General features: G+C 35.3%; 1 protein-coding gene across 29 annotated transcripts in view; it reads left to right on the forward strand.

Moving 5' to 3' along the window:
- Window positions 1–14,699, forward strand: part of PCDH9 (protocadherin 9) — an 803,467-nt gene that overhangs the window by 222,489 nt on the left and 566,279 nt on the right. For 12 of the 29 annotated variants that reach the window (XR_014578269.1, XR_014578270.1, XR_014578271.1 and 9 more), the window contains one exon: window positions 1–13,662. This exon is cut by the window's left edge. The exons of the other annotated variants lie outside the window; for them this stretch is intronic. The gene's annotated coding sequence lies outside the window, so the exon portion shown is untranslated. Of the gene's footprint in view, window positions 13,663–14,699 lie in introns of those variants that run through there. 29 annotated transcript variants of the gene reach the window in all.

Consider the following 14,699-nt stretch of genomic DNA (forward strand, 5'->3'; position numbering starts at 1 on the left):
TTTGGTTGAGGAGTTGCAGATAGTCACCTTGATTCCTTGCAGAACACAACGTCAGTGAATGAGCTATTGCTGAGGTATAGCCTTAGTTCTGACTGCTTCTGGAGAGGAACTGAATGTTCTGATGAATTTTTATCTAAAATATCCATTTGCCTCTTTAGCTGTTAGTTGCTTTCCAAGAAATTCATCTGCTGTTTTAACAGACGAAAAGCTTGTGAGACCTCGTTTTGTTAGCCAGTAAGACCTCTTCCACGAATAAACAATTTTTTATTGTAGTAAATTTTGTGAAAAGTAATACCTTTCTTTTTGGAAGAGGGAACACTATCTTCTACATCTTCTTTGTATATTAGTTTCAAAGAAGAAACCATTATGCATTAGAAATTCATGATTCTTAAGAATTTTCCTTTTTTTTTTTTTTTTCTGCTGAAGACAATTAGAAGTCATGTAAGCAGATCTACTGTGGAAACAATGTAAAGTCTGAATAAGAAAATCTGCTTTTACAATAACAACAACATTGTTGCACTATAAAGACTTAGATATTCATTTTAGTATTAAAAAGCAGTAAATAACCACCAGGTATTAATGTTCCCCTGAGGCTGTCAGTAGTATTTTCTAATAAAGCAAATGACCAGGTATATAAACTCGTATTTTCCCTTTACACATTAGGCAGTAAATGGGAAGTGTTAGCTTTGGAGCATTTGTCGCTTAGCATGGTAAACACAGGTAAGGATTTGATTAAACAGCTTAAGACAGTGTTTCCTAAAGCCAGTAATTTCCTTAGCCTTTTTGCATGGTTTTATGAAAGGCTATGCATTATAGGTGCAAAAAGATTGCTTCTGACAGCAATGTTCTTCATATTAGAGCGTTGTCAAAACAGGTATATACACAAAGACGAAACAGCTAAAATACATCGCTTGCTGAACATATTGCTGGGCATGCTCAATCTGGCTACACAACTGCAAAGCAAAGCTCAAGGCAGTCACACAACAGATGTAGTGACTTTCGGCAATGAATCTATACCACTGGGTGGTTATTATTTTTATTATTATTTATAACTTTTTGTAAGCCATGTTGTTTGTACTTTGGGTATGAAGCAGAAATTCATCCTCTTATTTTGTACAAAATTCAAACTCAGCTCTTGTATTTTGACCAGCATGGTTGCTCTGCACATACTAAATGACAGTTGAAAGTATTGAAACAAAAAAGTAACCCGTCTTACATTAAATTTCTGATTTGATTTCATAACTTGCCTGTATAGTCATCAAGCAACATATTTACAGTATGGCTGCTGGAGGAGTTGCATACATTATGCTGATTAGACAGTAAAGAGGAAGGATTTAGTGAGCAAAATTGTCATATACCATCCAGGTATTTCTTCTGCTTTACTGAAACAATGGAAATCTGTTTTTCAACAGTAATAGAAAAGGGACTTGTTTCAGACTTATCTCTGAACCACTTGTGTCTGTTTACAACAGCTGGGAATCTAGATATTGTGTATGTTTGTTCTCTTCTTTTCACAAAACATTACCTTGTTGCTTAATGTGTGTTGTATTTAATTTCTACTCCAGGGGGAAAAAAAAAATCTTAACATTTTTATAGTCAGGACTGATAGCCAGCATGGATGTAAAATTCTTAGACTAACCCATCTGAACAGAAATTTTTGAAAATCTGGTAGACACATTTGGAGTAGAAAGCCAGTTCTTTTCTCTCAGGGAGGGTACTTAATTAACACTTTATGTGGAGATGAAATGGACTTTGGCACTGTAGGCTTTTGCACTGTCAACTATCCCAATTTAAAAGATGTCTCTAATCTGGAAATATGTTATTTTACACCTGAGAAGGCCTAAGAAATGTGGGTACTTCTCTTGGGCCTGGGTTCACCTGTAGAAGCATAAATGAAAATAAGATATTTGGATTTCTGAATGCTCAAAATGTTCTTAAAATCTATGCTTTAATCTTTTTGTGCCTCAGTTTACAGGTCTGCAGTACAAGTAGGGGGTATCTTAACTCCGGTTTGTTCTGAAGCATAGTAAAGAGACAGTTTCTCTGAGGGAGGTACAGAAGTATTAGATCACTTGCTACTAGACAATATCTGTGTGACCTACTTTACATGTAAGGAAAGAACCTGGGTTTTCCCCTGTATTTGACCACCTTGGGAACTGAAACAGCAAAAATAACTACCCTGCCTTAAGTGATGCTGTTCACTCCTCTCCAGTGCAGACCCTTCCCATTGCAGACCTCCATTCATGCTGCCTCTCCCACCTCCAACGTATCCAGGTGAAAAGAGTTGAGCCACCTGCTGTTGTGAGTCCGCGGGAATCATGTAAAAATGGCTGGTTTGCAAGCGGTGTTACTGTAGTTGGCAAAATGTCACAGAGGAGAGCAAGAGAGGGATTTGCATTGCTAACTTTCCAGCACATGAAATGCATTGTGCTTTTACTCTGTAAGAATGAAGGTATGGCACAGCCACCTGTCAGCAGCCTGGCTCTTCATGGAAGCTGGTAGAGTCAGTATTCATCTGTGAAAACATTTGTGTAATTAAGCTGAACGCCAAAGAACATAAGGGTTCAGATGATAGTAGAAAGCTTCAAACATACCTTTAAACAGAGAGATTTGATTATCACATGGTTTTCGCAGACTTGGCTGTGTAATTCAATAGGCATTGATCAGTTGATAGGTACATATGCCACATGCATTAAGAACTGATATACTGAAGTTAGGATGGAAAAAGAAAGAAGTTATCTCTTTAACAGATACTTTCTTGTAAATACACATCATCCTCACCTTCAAATGGGAATTATGTGATTTAAATGGGAATTAAGTTTTTTATTTTCTGTTTCCAATTACAATTAAAAAATAATATGATTTTTGTTATGAGGATTTAAAGTAATCATTTCTTACAAACAAAAGTGTTGTCAAGTGAAAAAAAAAAGTGTTTTAATTACATTAATAACTTGTAGATGGTGTATGCTGTCATTACATTGGTACTAGATGAAGTATTGTTATGGTGTGCATAAAATGAGAATACCAATGTGTATGAAGTGTGATTGCAATATGTTGTGTTTTGAGGAATGTAATTTTCTATAAAATGCCTACAGATGTTTTAAAAACAAACATGATTCTCAGAATACATGCTTTACTGAAGATTAAATGTGCATAGAGCTGTTAGCATTTGAGGTTTATTTCTCTTTACAATCCATTTTTTTATTTAAATGGGTTGTGAAAGTCTTACGTTTAAATTTTAAGACTTGAAAATTGTAAGGATTAAATTGTGCTTAATATTAAGTCAAAGTTTAAAAGAAAGAAAGACAGATTTTGTCCAAAATCCTCAATTCAAACTTTCTCTTAAAATGTATCAGATTCAGCTGGGAAGCTAGTCAATATGAACAGATGTGAGATAAGTTTTGCTACTCTGAAGTTTTGTTGGGAACTTTCAGTAGGAGCACATTTAGAAGAAAAGCTACATGATTATTCATTTATTGCCTTTTTGCTTTCATATTGCAATGCTACTATTCATGTAAAAAAATTCAATTTTTACTATTTACATTTTAACCTCTGAACATAGTCAGTTTTGTTATTGAAAAAAAGAACTGTGTAGTGTTCCAGTAATTCATCTGCTAGCATAGTCTTTCTGTTTTGATGCATGGACTCAGTCTAAAGGATTCTCTGTTATGATGTGTGATACTTCAACAAATAGAAATGTGTTTTTCATCCACACATTGGAAGGAATCATTTCTATTGTCATATATGAATGACTTGTTCTGAATGTTGTGTTTCCTCTGTCACAGTGAGCTGCTCATTTACACTGTGCAGGGAGAGCTTACTGGATAAAAACTGTTGTTTAGCTAAATGATATCCCTAAATATTTAAACAAAATCAGCCCAGTGTGACTTTGTCTTATTTATTTTTTGTGGGTCTTTTTTTGTTGTTGTTGTTGTTATCATTTTTAGAAATGTCAGTTTCTATTTTTACTAGCATTCTGAGCAGTGTCGAAAACTAAGAGCACTGTTAAATGTTAATAGTGCTAAAAACCAGGTACTTCAATGTAGTACTTTCATTTGTACAACAGACAACAAACTGTGTGACTTCAAGCAGAAATATCTGAATATGACTTAAAATTATTATTATTTAGCAGTATTGAGGATCAGGGGTTTTCATGAAGACTTAACTTGACCTATGAAGTATATTTGCAATATAAAAATGTTTGTGTCTGTATTTCTTTTGATAGTGGAAGCAAAAAGTTATGTATGCATACAGTATTTCTTGTGCAATTAATTAATTTCCTATTCTTTGTGTGGGTAGAATTTCTTAAACACACGCATGCACACACACTCATCTGATTTGCCTCTCATTTTAATAATTGCATAAAGATTCTCTGGGCTTTCAGATCCTCTCTTTTACATATTTCATTTTCTTCAGATTCTGAGAAGGCATTGTATTGAGGGAGTCAACTGGCACAATGCCCACAATTAATGATAAGCCTTCCCTTGTCATTCTTTCTCTGCATCATTGTAGGCATTTATGAGTAAAGTAAAAGAACACAGTGTATCTATGCTTCTGAATGCAAAATCCATCACTTCGCTTTTTTTTTTTTTTTTTTTTCCCCAGGCAGTAGATACGTGCAGTTGAAGGGAAAAAACAGCAGGACTAACATCACTATGGAACATTTAAGAAAGCTTCTCTCTTCCTTTTTCTTTCTCATATTTATTTATTTTTAGGATTTCTTGAGCTTTAATATTTGCTAATAATTAGAAGAAATGTTCATAATATTGCAGATTTAATCCATTTACAAATTTGCTTTGAATGGGGATGTGTGAATGAGGCTTCACAGGCACTTAGATACTACAAACTGATGTCAATATGGTATCATAGTAGACTTCACTAAATAATGCTAAATTCAGGATTTTAAGGTTTGGGGAGATTGTTACATATTTGCTTGAAGATCCTGTACAGCAAGGTAGGATATTTCTTTAACTTCTCTTATAAGTGTGAAGAAAATATTTAAGAATTGATCTTACTATGCTCTCTACCTGAACCTCTTCTGGGCTTCGCAAAAAAGCTCAAAATAGCTCCTGTGAAGAGAAGGGTTTTGAATAATACATTTTTAAGAGCTGTATGCAATGTTACTTCCACTGGTCACATTATCTTGTACCACTTAACAAGGTCCAGTTTCAAAATCAAGTGGAATTAAAAAACAAACAACTTCTTGTTTCAGGAGATTTTTTTAATTGATATGCTCAGATTTTAACGCTGCTTCTAGGATTAAAATTAAAGCCCCTACATCCATACTTCAAAAATATGTAGAGAACTTTTAAAGTGAGAAGAGATTGCTAGGATTCTATCAGCTACTGTAGTTTACAGTTAATTAGTACTGGCTTTGAGATTTTCACTGAAGAGGAAAAAATAAGATTATTCTTTTGATACAGGGTAAATAAAAGAGTATGTGGACTTAGTATAGGCTAAGTCCAATTCTCTGTTGTACATTATAGCATTAGACAGTAGGAGGACCTATCCCAACTGTGGAATGTGAATTTGGTACATCATGCTTTTGTTTGGAACTCAGTCAATAGCATTTTGTACCCTACTAGGAAAGTTTTTCTGACTTTTTTTTTTTCTTTAAAGAAAAGGGACTGTATCTTAATGATTTTGCAATTGTAGTATGGTGCTAAGAGACCTATTATTGGAGCAGAACCATTACTAGTAGTACAGTATAACTTGTTAAAAAATTCATTTTCAATAGATTTAATAGATTTCTTGACAGAAATCTTGATGGATACTGGGTCTATCAAATTACAAATGTAACCTAGTTTGTACCTGAGTGTGTAACACAAACTGTGAGGGGAAAAAGAATGTGATATTAGGATGTCTATAAGAAAATAACTCTAGTATATCCTATCTTCTCTGGAAAATAATGATACTGTTTCGCAAAATACATATTGGGACATACACGGCTGGTAGCTTTCACAGATAACCATCACATGTTCAATATGAACAGAGGATAAAGAGAAATTAGTTGAAACTTCAGTCTTCTCCATATTGTGACATTTGGGGTGGCCTTCCAAAATAAAAATCCATTTTTATTAGGAGTTGTTAGGGTGCAATTTTTGCTAATTTATTTCTAAATATTTTGTAAAATCTAGAGTATTATAAGCCACATTCAGATTGCCTTGTATACATGTCTAAGTTTTATATTTGTTGAATACATCTGTAGGGATAGTCATGAATAATAATTTCAGTGGTTTGCTCTGTTGAACTGAACACCTGTTTGTAGAAACAATAGCTGAGTAACATACTTAGACACCTTCAGTGTATTGACTTGCTATATAATCCAGCTAGAAAAATTAAGTAGGTAGATTTAAACAATAACCACAAATCGTGGATGTTTTGTGCATTTTGGGCAAAAACTTCTGTAGATCTCTGTTTTTATCTGTATGAAATTCTGTTGTATTTTTCCACTGGAACATTGTTTGCCAGTTGATTACTACCACAGATTTGATAAAACTATCAATCAGAATCATTGTAAAAAGGGAAAAGAACAACAAAAAGCACACAAAACAAAACGGCAGAACTGACCGAGAACAAAACCTATGGCCTTTTAAGTATTGTGAAAAGAACACCTATCAGAATGCCCTCATTTGTTTGGATGCAACTGAGCTTCAAAAGGGCAAGACAGGTGCACTGTTTTCAGGAATGTTAATTTAGTATGTGACACAGTTCAAAAACCAGCAGCTAAATGTGAGAACAGAATTCATTTTGACTCCAGTTTAATGTATCTTTGCTCTCTGTAGAAATGAAAATATTTAATAAAATATGCTGTCTGCTTGGCTGGGGTAGCTCAGCACTTCAAAAACCTGGACAGAAGGGTGACACTTCATGAGAGGGAGCATGCTGCTGGCACTCAAAGGAGATAAGAATTAAAGGTGGGGCACTCTGTCTGTTTGATATACCACTTCTGCTGCTTACTTGTGTTACAGCAAATGAGAAAATGATGGAACCAACTAACTAACTAACTAAATAAGGCTAGGAAAAAAAGTCAAAGTACCCAGCAGAGTCTGGCTAAAAAAAAAAAAAAAAGAACGTATGCCCATTGTGCTCTGTCCCTCGAATCTTTATATTGACAGGTGTTAGAGGTGGGAAAAATTTTCAAATATACCTTTATTTTTTCCATTGTTCTACTCAGTCTGGTCTTACACTTTCTGTGTGTACATGTACAAACTTTTTTTTTTTCTGTACTATTCTGGATTTTTTCAGTCCTCTAAATATCCTAGAATCTCTTTTCATTTTTTTCTTTTGATTTTTTTTTTGTTAGCATTCCTATTAATATTCTAATGTAGTTTTGTGTTTCTGTGGCCTTTATTGAAACATGAGCTGTGCTTCCTACACTTGGTTCTTTCTTTATGTACCACCAGCACAGCTTCTTTTTCTCTTTCTAAAACATTTGTATAGAAACAAATCAGCTGCATATAAATTGGTCTGCAATGACATACCTTCTGCTTGCAAACAGCATAAGGCAGCCAAATTTCTATGTGAGATCAAAGAGTTAGGTTACATGGGTAAAGGTGTACATTGGAGACAGAGCAGCTGCTCCAGTGTCTTTTGAACATTCATTTACCACCTCCCCCTTCACAATCGTGGTGTCACAGCAGTAATTTCACACAGCCATCAGAGACTGCACTTTTTCCTTAACTGTAACCAGATCTCTGGTATAAGACCTCCGGCATATGCTCGTGCTGGATGATTGCAATTGAGTATGATTAGAGCTTACACTGGTTAAAATACTTATATTTGCACTTACCAAATAAAGTCACTGAAAGTGGGTAATATTCCTACACATGGGAAGGGCTCACTATGAATTTGCTCTATTGCTTCTTCCATTTCTACCTTGGTAAAATAGTTTGAGTTGCCTGAGGGAAGATATTTTTAAAAATACCACTTTGTATTCTAAAAAGTTTGGTTTTATTTATTTTTTTAAGTTACTATTTTTTTTTACACAGTTAAAGTTTGGAAAACAAAATGAAATAAAACCTGGAAGGCTCGTTTGCTCTTTCCAGGGAAGCTTGCACTGATAGCACAATCCAGTGGTGCTACTCTGAAATGGAGCTGTGTGCACAACTGATTGTGACTGGAAATGAAGATGACTCTTTGTCTCTTCTGTCATGCTGAATTCTCAAACTGACATTTAAGGAGCCTTTTGAATGAGTAGCTTCAAATTGGTCCAGTTTGTTGAAAAGCTAGAGGCCCACTGAATTGAAAAATAGCATTTGGATTGGGAAAAAAACGATAGATTTCACGTCACTATACAAGTTTTGTGAGACTGGATTTAGCATAGCAGCCATCATTCAGTATGAAGCTGCTTGTTTTAGCATTCTTTTAATTTTGTGACTTTTACTCCACTAAACTTAGAACGGAAACGTATTTCTGTATCCGTGGATGTATATGTGTGTCTGTGTGTGTGAATGCATGTGTTAGCAACAACTATATCAAAAATAGATATGTGAAACACCTCCTAAAATTTAAAAAGAGTTAGAAATCATTTTAATGCATTTTTGAGCATGTTGCAGTCACGAATACTGTGTTATATATGGCTTGAAGCAGATTTGTAGCAGTTGCAACGTGTGGCTGAAACCAATGGTTATGAACCAGACTTGCTGACTTCTAAGATTTGTGGATGATCAATTTCTTTGGATTACAAATTTATTAAGACATTATTCATTTATCAGCTTTTAATAAATAAATGAATTTTTAATGGTGGCGTGAACATGATATGATGATTTCATTTCTAAGCTTTACTGTATATTTCAGATCTTATAGCTAGAATCTGGAAGATTTTTTTCTAATACTAACATGATGAGTCTGCGATTAGCCTTCTGTTTGCAGAAAATAAGTCAATCTGTTCACTTCAAAATCAGATGTGGAACTTTATAAATATTCTTGCATGATGCATTTATTCTTTTTCTTTTTTGAAAACAATCTAGGTATGATGAGGACAACCAAGGCTTATGGCTTAAACATTTATTTGACTTGTGTATTTTCATTTGCTGTCCATTTCCCTAAAGATAAAGTTAATGGGTCTGATAGTTAACAAAATGATTTTGAAAATTATGTTCTTCTGATGTCATAGCAGTGATCCCACGCATACATCTAAACATTTATTGTCCACCTTCCATGTTTGTCTATCTGCTCCCTCTGCTCCTTCACCCAGGAAAAAATAAAAATTAAAAAAAAATGCCTTCTGGGAGAACAGCCTCAAGCAATACTGACAGACTGACAACTTCAACCATGTTAGGGAATTGTAAGAAGTTCACAGGCTAGTGAACAATTTGACCATGTGGATACACGTGCCAGAGTTCAAGGCTGTGACCTGGTGCTGTCCAGATCACTATGACAAACATAGCCATTGGGACCAAGATTAGCAATCTAATCAGAACAGCATGTAAAATTCATACACTAAGTCATTTGCTGAACAGAACCTATATCATTATATATCTATTATATCACAGTTAAAGGAAAAAGAATGTCAAGTAGTGTGTGTGTAGACAATATAATTAGAATTCTAAAGCTTTTGGGGTGTCACATTATAATCTTCAGGTTTTACAATTTCCATGACTTGCCTTGTTTAATCAGGGTGAAATGCTCTCATGGAACAGAGTAACAATTTGGCACTGTCATGTTTTACAGTCTGCCATAATAAAAAACACATACACGTAGTAAGTTTGTAGACATTTAAGTGAAGATCAAGGCTATCAAACATTTGAACAAGTAATGCTAAGAAGAATATTATCAGGTATAAAAATCACCATTTTCAGGCTTGAACTAATTGGAAACGTTTAAAAATTTGTATAAAAATACGATAGGCATGAGATGAACTCAGAGGTGCCAAACTAGTACAATCAGTTTATTCTGCCAGATACTATTAACAGCTGGAGACACTGGATTTAAACAAAACATTAATTTGTCTGAGATTTTCTTATCAGTTGCTAAATTCCACTGTATTCTGGTTTCCCAGGTGGACAATTAAATTTTCTTAGCATACAGATTGTCATCCTAGGTAACTATTAAACACAAGGGCCATTCAGATTTCCAGCTGCTAATAGCTGATAAGGCTTTTGTCCATCCTCAAACTGCTGTGACACTTGTATCCAGATAGGTGCTTGTACGGAAGGGATACACATACTAGGACCATGGGGAAGAAAGTGGAATAGCTGCATCAAAGTTGCAGTTTATTATGGCTGCAGAAGGCATATTCTTACATAGACTGTAACTGTAGTTGCTTACACTTTTTGCATGTATAGATGCTATGTACCTGAAAAGCTGATCAAGGCACTGACTTGCAATCTTGTGCTTAGTTTATGGGAGAACTCAGAACTGACATTTTGTGGCTACATGTAAATAGAATAATTTGCTCCCAGGAAAAAGTGACATACTTAAAATTTAATATTTTTCTTTTCAAAATGAAAGAAGCCTTTGGCATAAAATTTATGCAGGGTCACATTTCACCCATAGCCTGTTTTTTTTTTTTTTTTTTTTTTTTCCCCAAGCCCATACCTAGTTACACTTTAATGTTTGCAGACTCTAGATTGTCAACATCATTGTATAATAACCAACTTATTATGGAAAGCTGCAAATGCCACACTGCCAATCACTTGTCCATCACACTAACAGGTGCACTGCCATTGTCAGTGTCAGGCTGAATACTGGGGATCAGTTAGACAGGTGGAGTAATTTACTCATCTTGTAGTGGCAGAAGGAGACACCTTATCAAGGAAAAAGAGAGGTGGCTTTCCTTGGTGCATTTGGTATGTAGCTATATACCTTAGATTTATAGTCTCTGTGTAGAAACTGATGCACTGAATAGATTTTGTTCTAAAGAAAAACAAAAGTTCTTTTAGGTATTATGGAAGAATAGTTGTTTTTCCTTTTCCTTTACCTTACCCAGTCGCATTCTCACCCTCTTTCCCTGCCCCTAAACTTTTACTATTGTCACTTTACTAGCCTGCAAGATGCTAAATCCTTGAAAGATCTGTCAGTCTATTGGAGTCCAAAAAACCCCCACAACAATCTTCAATGGGACTTAGCAAATCTGTGCATTCAAATATTTCCCTCTGCCTTTATTTTATTTATTTATTTTTTTGAAAGAGGTGGACAGAGCTTGCTTTGTCATTTAATCCAATGGAGAATGGATGAATGAATGTAGGACTTAGTATAGCAGTACCGATGTCAGTCTGTAGCTATGACAGCTTCTGGTACCAAAAAATACCCCCAAAAGTTTTGGGGGTCAGGGAAACAGAGAAAAAAAGCTGCTTTTTTTGCCTGTCTTCCTCTGTTACTATCAGTGTACTGGACAAATTTTCCAATATCATCTGTGACCTCCTCACTGGAAGAAAGAAAGCTTTAAACAGATGTGTTTGGACAAACAAAATGGCTCATGTAGAATAGTGAAGACAAAGCCTGGTATGGTTATATTGTAGCTTCTGATTTAAACTGGCAGTGGTCAAGTGCAACTTGTAATTGCCCAGGCCAGTAAATAGAGCTGTAACTTGCAACAGGGGGCTGTGTCTTCAAGGTCAGAATGGTAGACCTGGCCTCAGAATAATCTGGGAAGAAATGATTCATGGTAATGGTCCTGAAACCTCACTTTTACTGCAGCACAAAGAGCAGCAGTGTCTGCTCGTTAGATGAGATACACTGGAGAGTAATTCTAATTTATTCACAGGGTACATGTACCTTCACACTAGAAAATTTGGGGTTTAAACAAACTTTAGCTTGCTAAGTATCAATTTTCTTTATGATACTGCTAATATTAGGCTTGACCTGAGTCGACGGGGGAATTTGTGGAACTTTGACTTTCTTCTTTAGCAAATGGAATCCATAATCTCCAATTCTATCTAGATTTGTAGTTCAGACATTATTGTAAACAGCTGAGCTTTCCCTTCCTTTTATCCCTGTCTACCAAAGTTTATTGGACAGTACTAAAACTTCAGACAGCCTTAGGCACAGTATCACATTATACCTAATCTGATGTAATTACAGGCTGCTGCCAACAAGGATGCTCCCAGCTCTTGTGCCCTTGTGCATCCTGTTGCTTATCTTGTATCCCTTAAAAGGAGAAAAGAAAAAAAAAGTTATTTTCCATTAATCGGTAAGAACCAACTATCTCCTGGCTGCTGGAATGCTGGGAAATGAAGGGGACTAGGACCTAGGATTATCTTTTTCAGTGGCAGGCAGCAATTAGGTAGAGGGTGAAACTGCACCTGTGCGGTCCTTTTCTATTGTCTCTCATGAATAAGCACCTAAACTTTTGTTTGTTTTGCCATTATTCCGCACAAATTGACACAAGCCCATTGCTATCAGGTGTTAACTTCTGTAATGAGATACGTGACAGCACTGTAGTGTTATCTCTGTTTATCATGATGTTTACTGGTATTAATACATAATCTTGAATATTTTGCATACCAGAATAGCATGTGATTTGAAAAGATATATCTATATCTATTTTTTTTTTTCTGATGCCATTTATATAGTTCAGAGCCATTGGCAAGTTTGAAGGATTTGATCAAAAGTCTTACCTTTTAGGCTACTATTTTGAAATTCAGGCTACTGAGCAGGAAAACCAAGTATTTTGCATGGGTGGAAAAATGAAATGAAAGCCAAACAATTCTGAGAATAGCTCTTTATACTGGACACATTTTTCTCTTAAATCCATTTTGTATTTTAATTTGGTATTCTTGCATTATATTAGAAAACTGGCCTCAGAAACCACAGACCAAGTTTAGGTCCTGGAAATGAGACTGAAGCTTTAGCTACCTAAAGCCCTAGGACTGGATTTGCTTGCATTCTGATTCTGAAACTAATGCAAGACCTTCATATTCCAGGACTTCTCCCTTTTTAATCCGTTTCTTCCTAGAGAAAGGAAGTGTGGGTGAGCACCCTGATTGGATGTTAATGTGTATGATAATTTGTTAAATCTGTTTCCTCAGGCATACTTCACTGCATGCAGACACAACATTTCTATCAGCATTTGGACTTTTTTTTTTTTGTCTTTACACCAAGAAAACTATAAGTGAGATGATCCCCAGCTCCAGGTGGTTTTCAGAACAGGGCTACCAAAGGGACAGTGAAGTTCGGTAGACCACAAGATTTAGAATTATGGGAAACTTACTTTCGGTTAAATGCCATTTTGCCAAAATACATATTTGGGGGCTTTCTGCTGCCACTGACATTTGAAGTATTTGAAGTCTGAGAACTGAAACACGAAGAACACCCTCCAAAGGTTTAGATCATGAAATGCATTCGTTGGTGATTATTCATAATAAAATGTTCAGCAACAAAATGACTATAAATGCTTAAGTTAGACAAGAAACCTCTGCAACATACACTGAAGATTTAGATTCTGAGTCCCCTATACATGAATTCCTCTCTCATCTAAAGAGGGATTAGTTCAGTTGTCACAGCTATATTGACTTTCTTTTTGTTCCCAGAGATACTTTTAAAGGTAAATTATGATATTCAATGACAATAAGCATTCTAGTGTTATTTGCTTCTTTCAGTTCTATGTGAAAACTGTCTTCAATGCTGGCAGTCCAGCTCTTTGCATGACAGCTAAATTCCCCTTTTCTCTCTCTCTTACAGTTCAGTTTCAAAAAAGAAAAGAAAAAGAAAAAGAAATCCTCTCTTTCAGATCCTTTTAAATATTTCTTCTATTTCTTCTGTGTAGTACAATCTAAAAGTAATGCAGTCTTTCACCAGTTCTGATGTTACGGTTTCCCACCCAGTGATACAATTTTGTCTGAACTATAACCAGTGCTTTCAGATCTGGTGTGTAAAGCTAAGTATCTGCACCCGTAGTGAATTGAATAAAAATTGCAGTTAAATAAACCCCACACGGATTCAGGAGCTAAGCGTTTAAGTGTCAGGTTTGAAAATGGTGGTCTGTGTGTTCTGTAGCAATGAAGGGGAGAAGGAAAGGATTACATTAAGGAAAAATTGCAAGGACTTTTTTTATTTTATTTTTTATTTTATTAGAGTACATTTATGATGTTCTCATCGAAGTGTGCATGCGGAAATGTGTAAGAATCTCTTTAGAAAGAAACTGAATTCTTTAACTACATGCTGCTGCTTCAGTAGCAAAGTTGCATTGTAAAATGTTAGGAAGTTCTTTCTTCATCACCGTGTTGTTTTTATGTGTTCCTAAAAGCTCTAATAATAACTTCATTTTTTGAGCGCTATACACATTGAAGGCAGGATTCAGGCAGTGCTTACCATAGTTCACAGGAGCTGTATATATTGTGACACATTTAGGCACTCTTTTGTGTGTGCTTTGCGCTTTTTGTTTTTGTTTGATAGAACAGTGAATAGAGGCACCAAGTTTCAAAGGGTTTATGGTTTGAATAGTAAATACCTTTTTTTTTTTTTTTTGGTCTGGAAATTTATATTCATAAATCTAGCTAGCATGATGTGGAAAGTAAAACATTAAGGATACGTAACTGTCCTTATGAAGATACACAGACCTTCTGAAAACTTAATCCAGTGCTTAGAGTACAGAAGGCTGAGATTTTGCATATATAGCTATAATTGTTATAATATTTAAACCCCAGTGGCCAAATCCAGAGAGGAACCATGTGCTCGGCTCATTTATATGTATATGTGGTGGTTCATTTTTCAACACATATTTCAATTTCAATGTGATTTTAAAATGTTTTCAC

This window comes from Anser anser, assembly GCF_964211835.1.
Source record: "Anser anser genome assembly, chromosome: 1".
Taxonomy (NCBI): Eukaryota; Metazoa; Chordata; class Aves; order Anseriformes; family Anatidae; genus Anser; species Anser anser.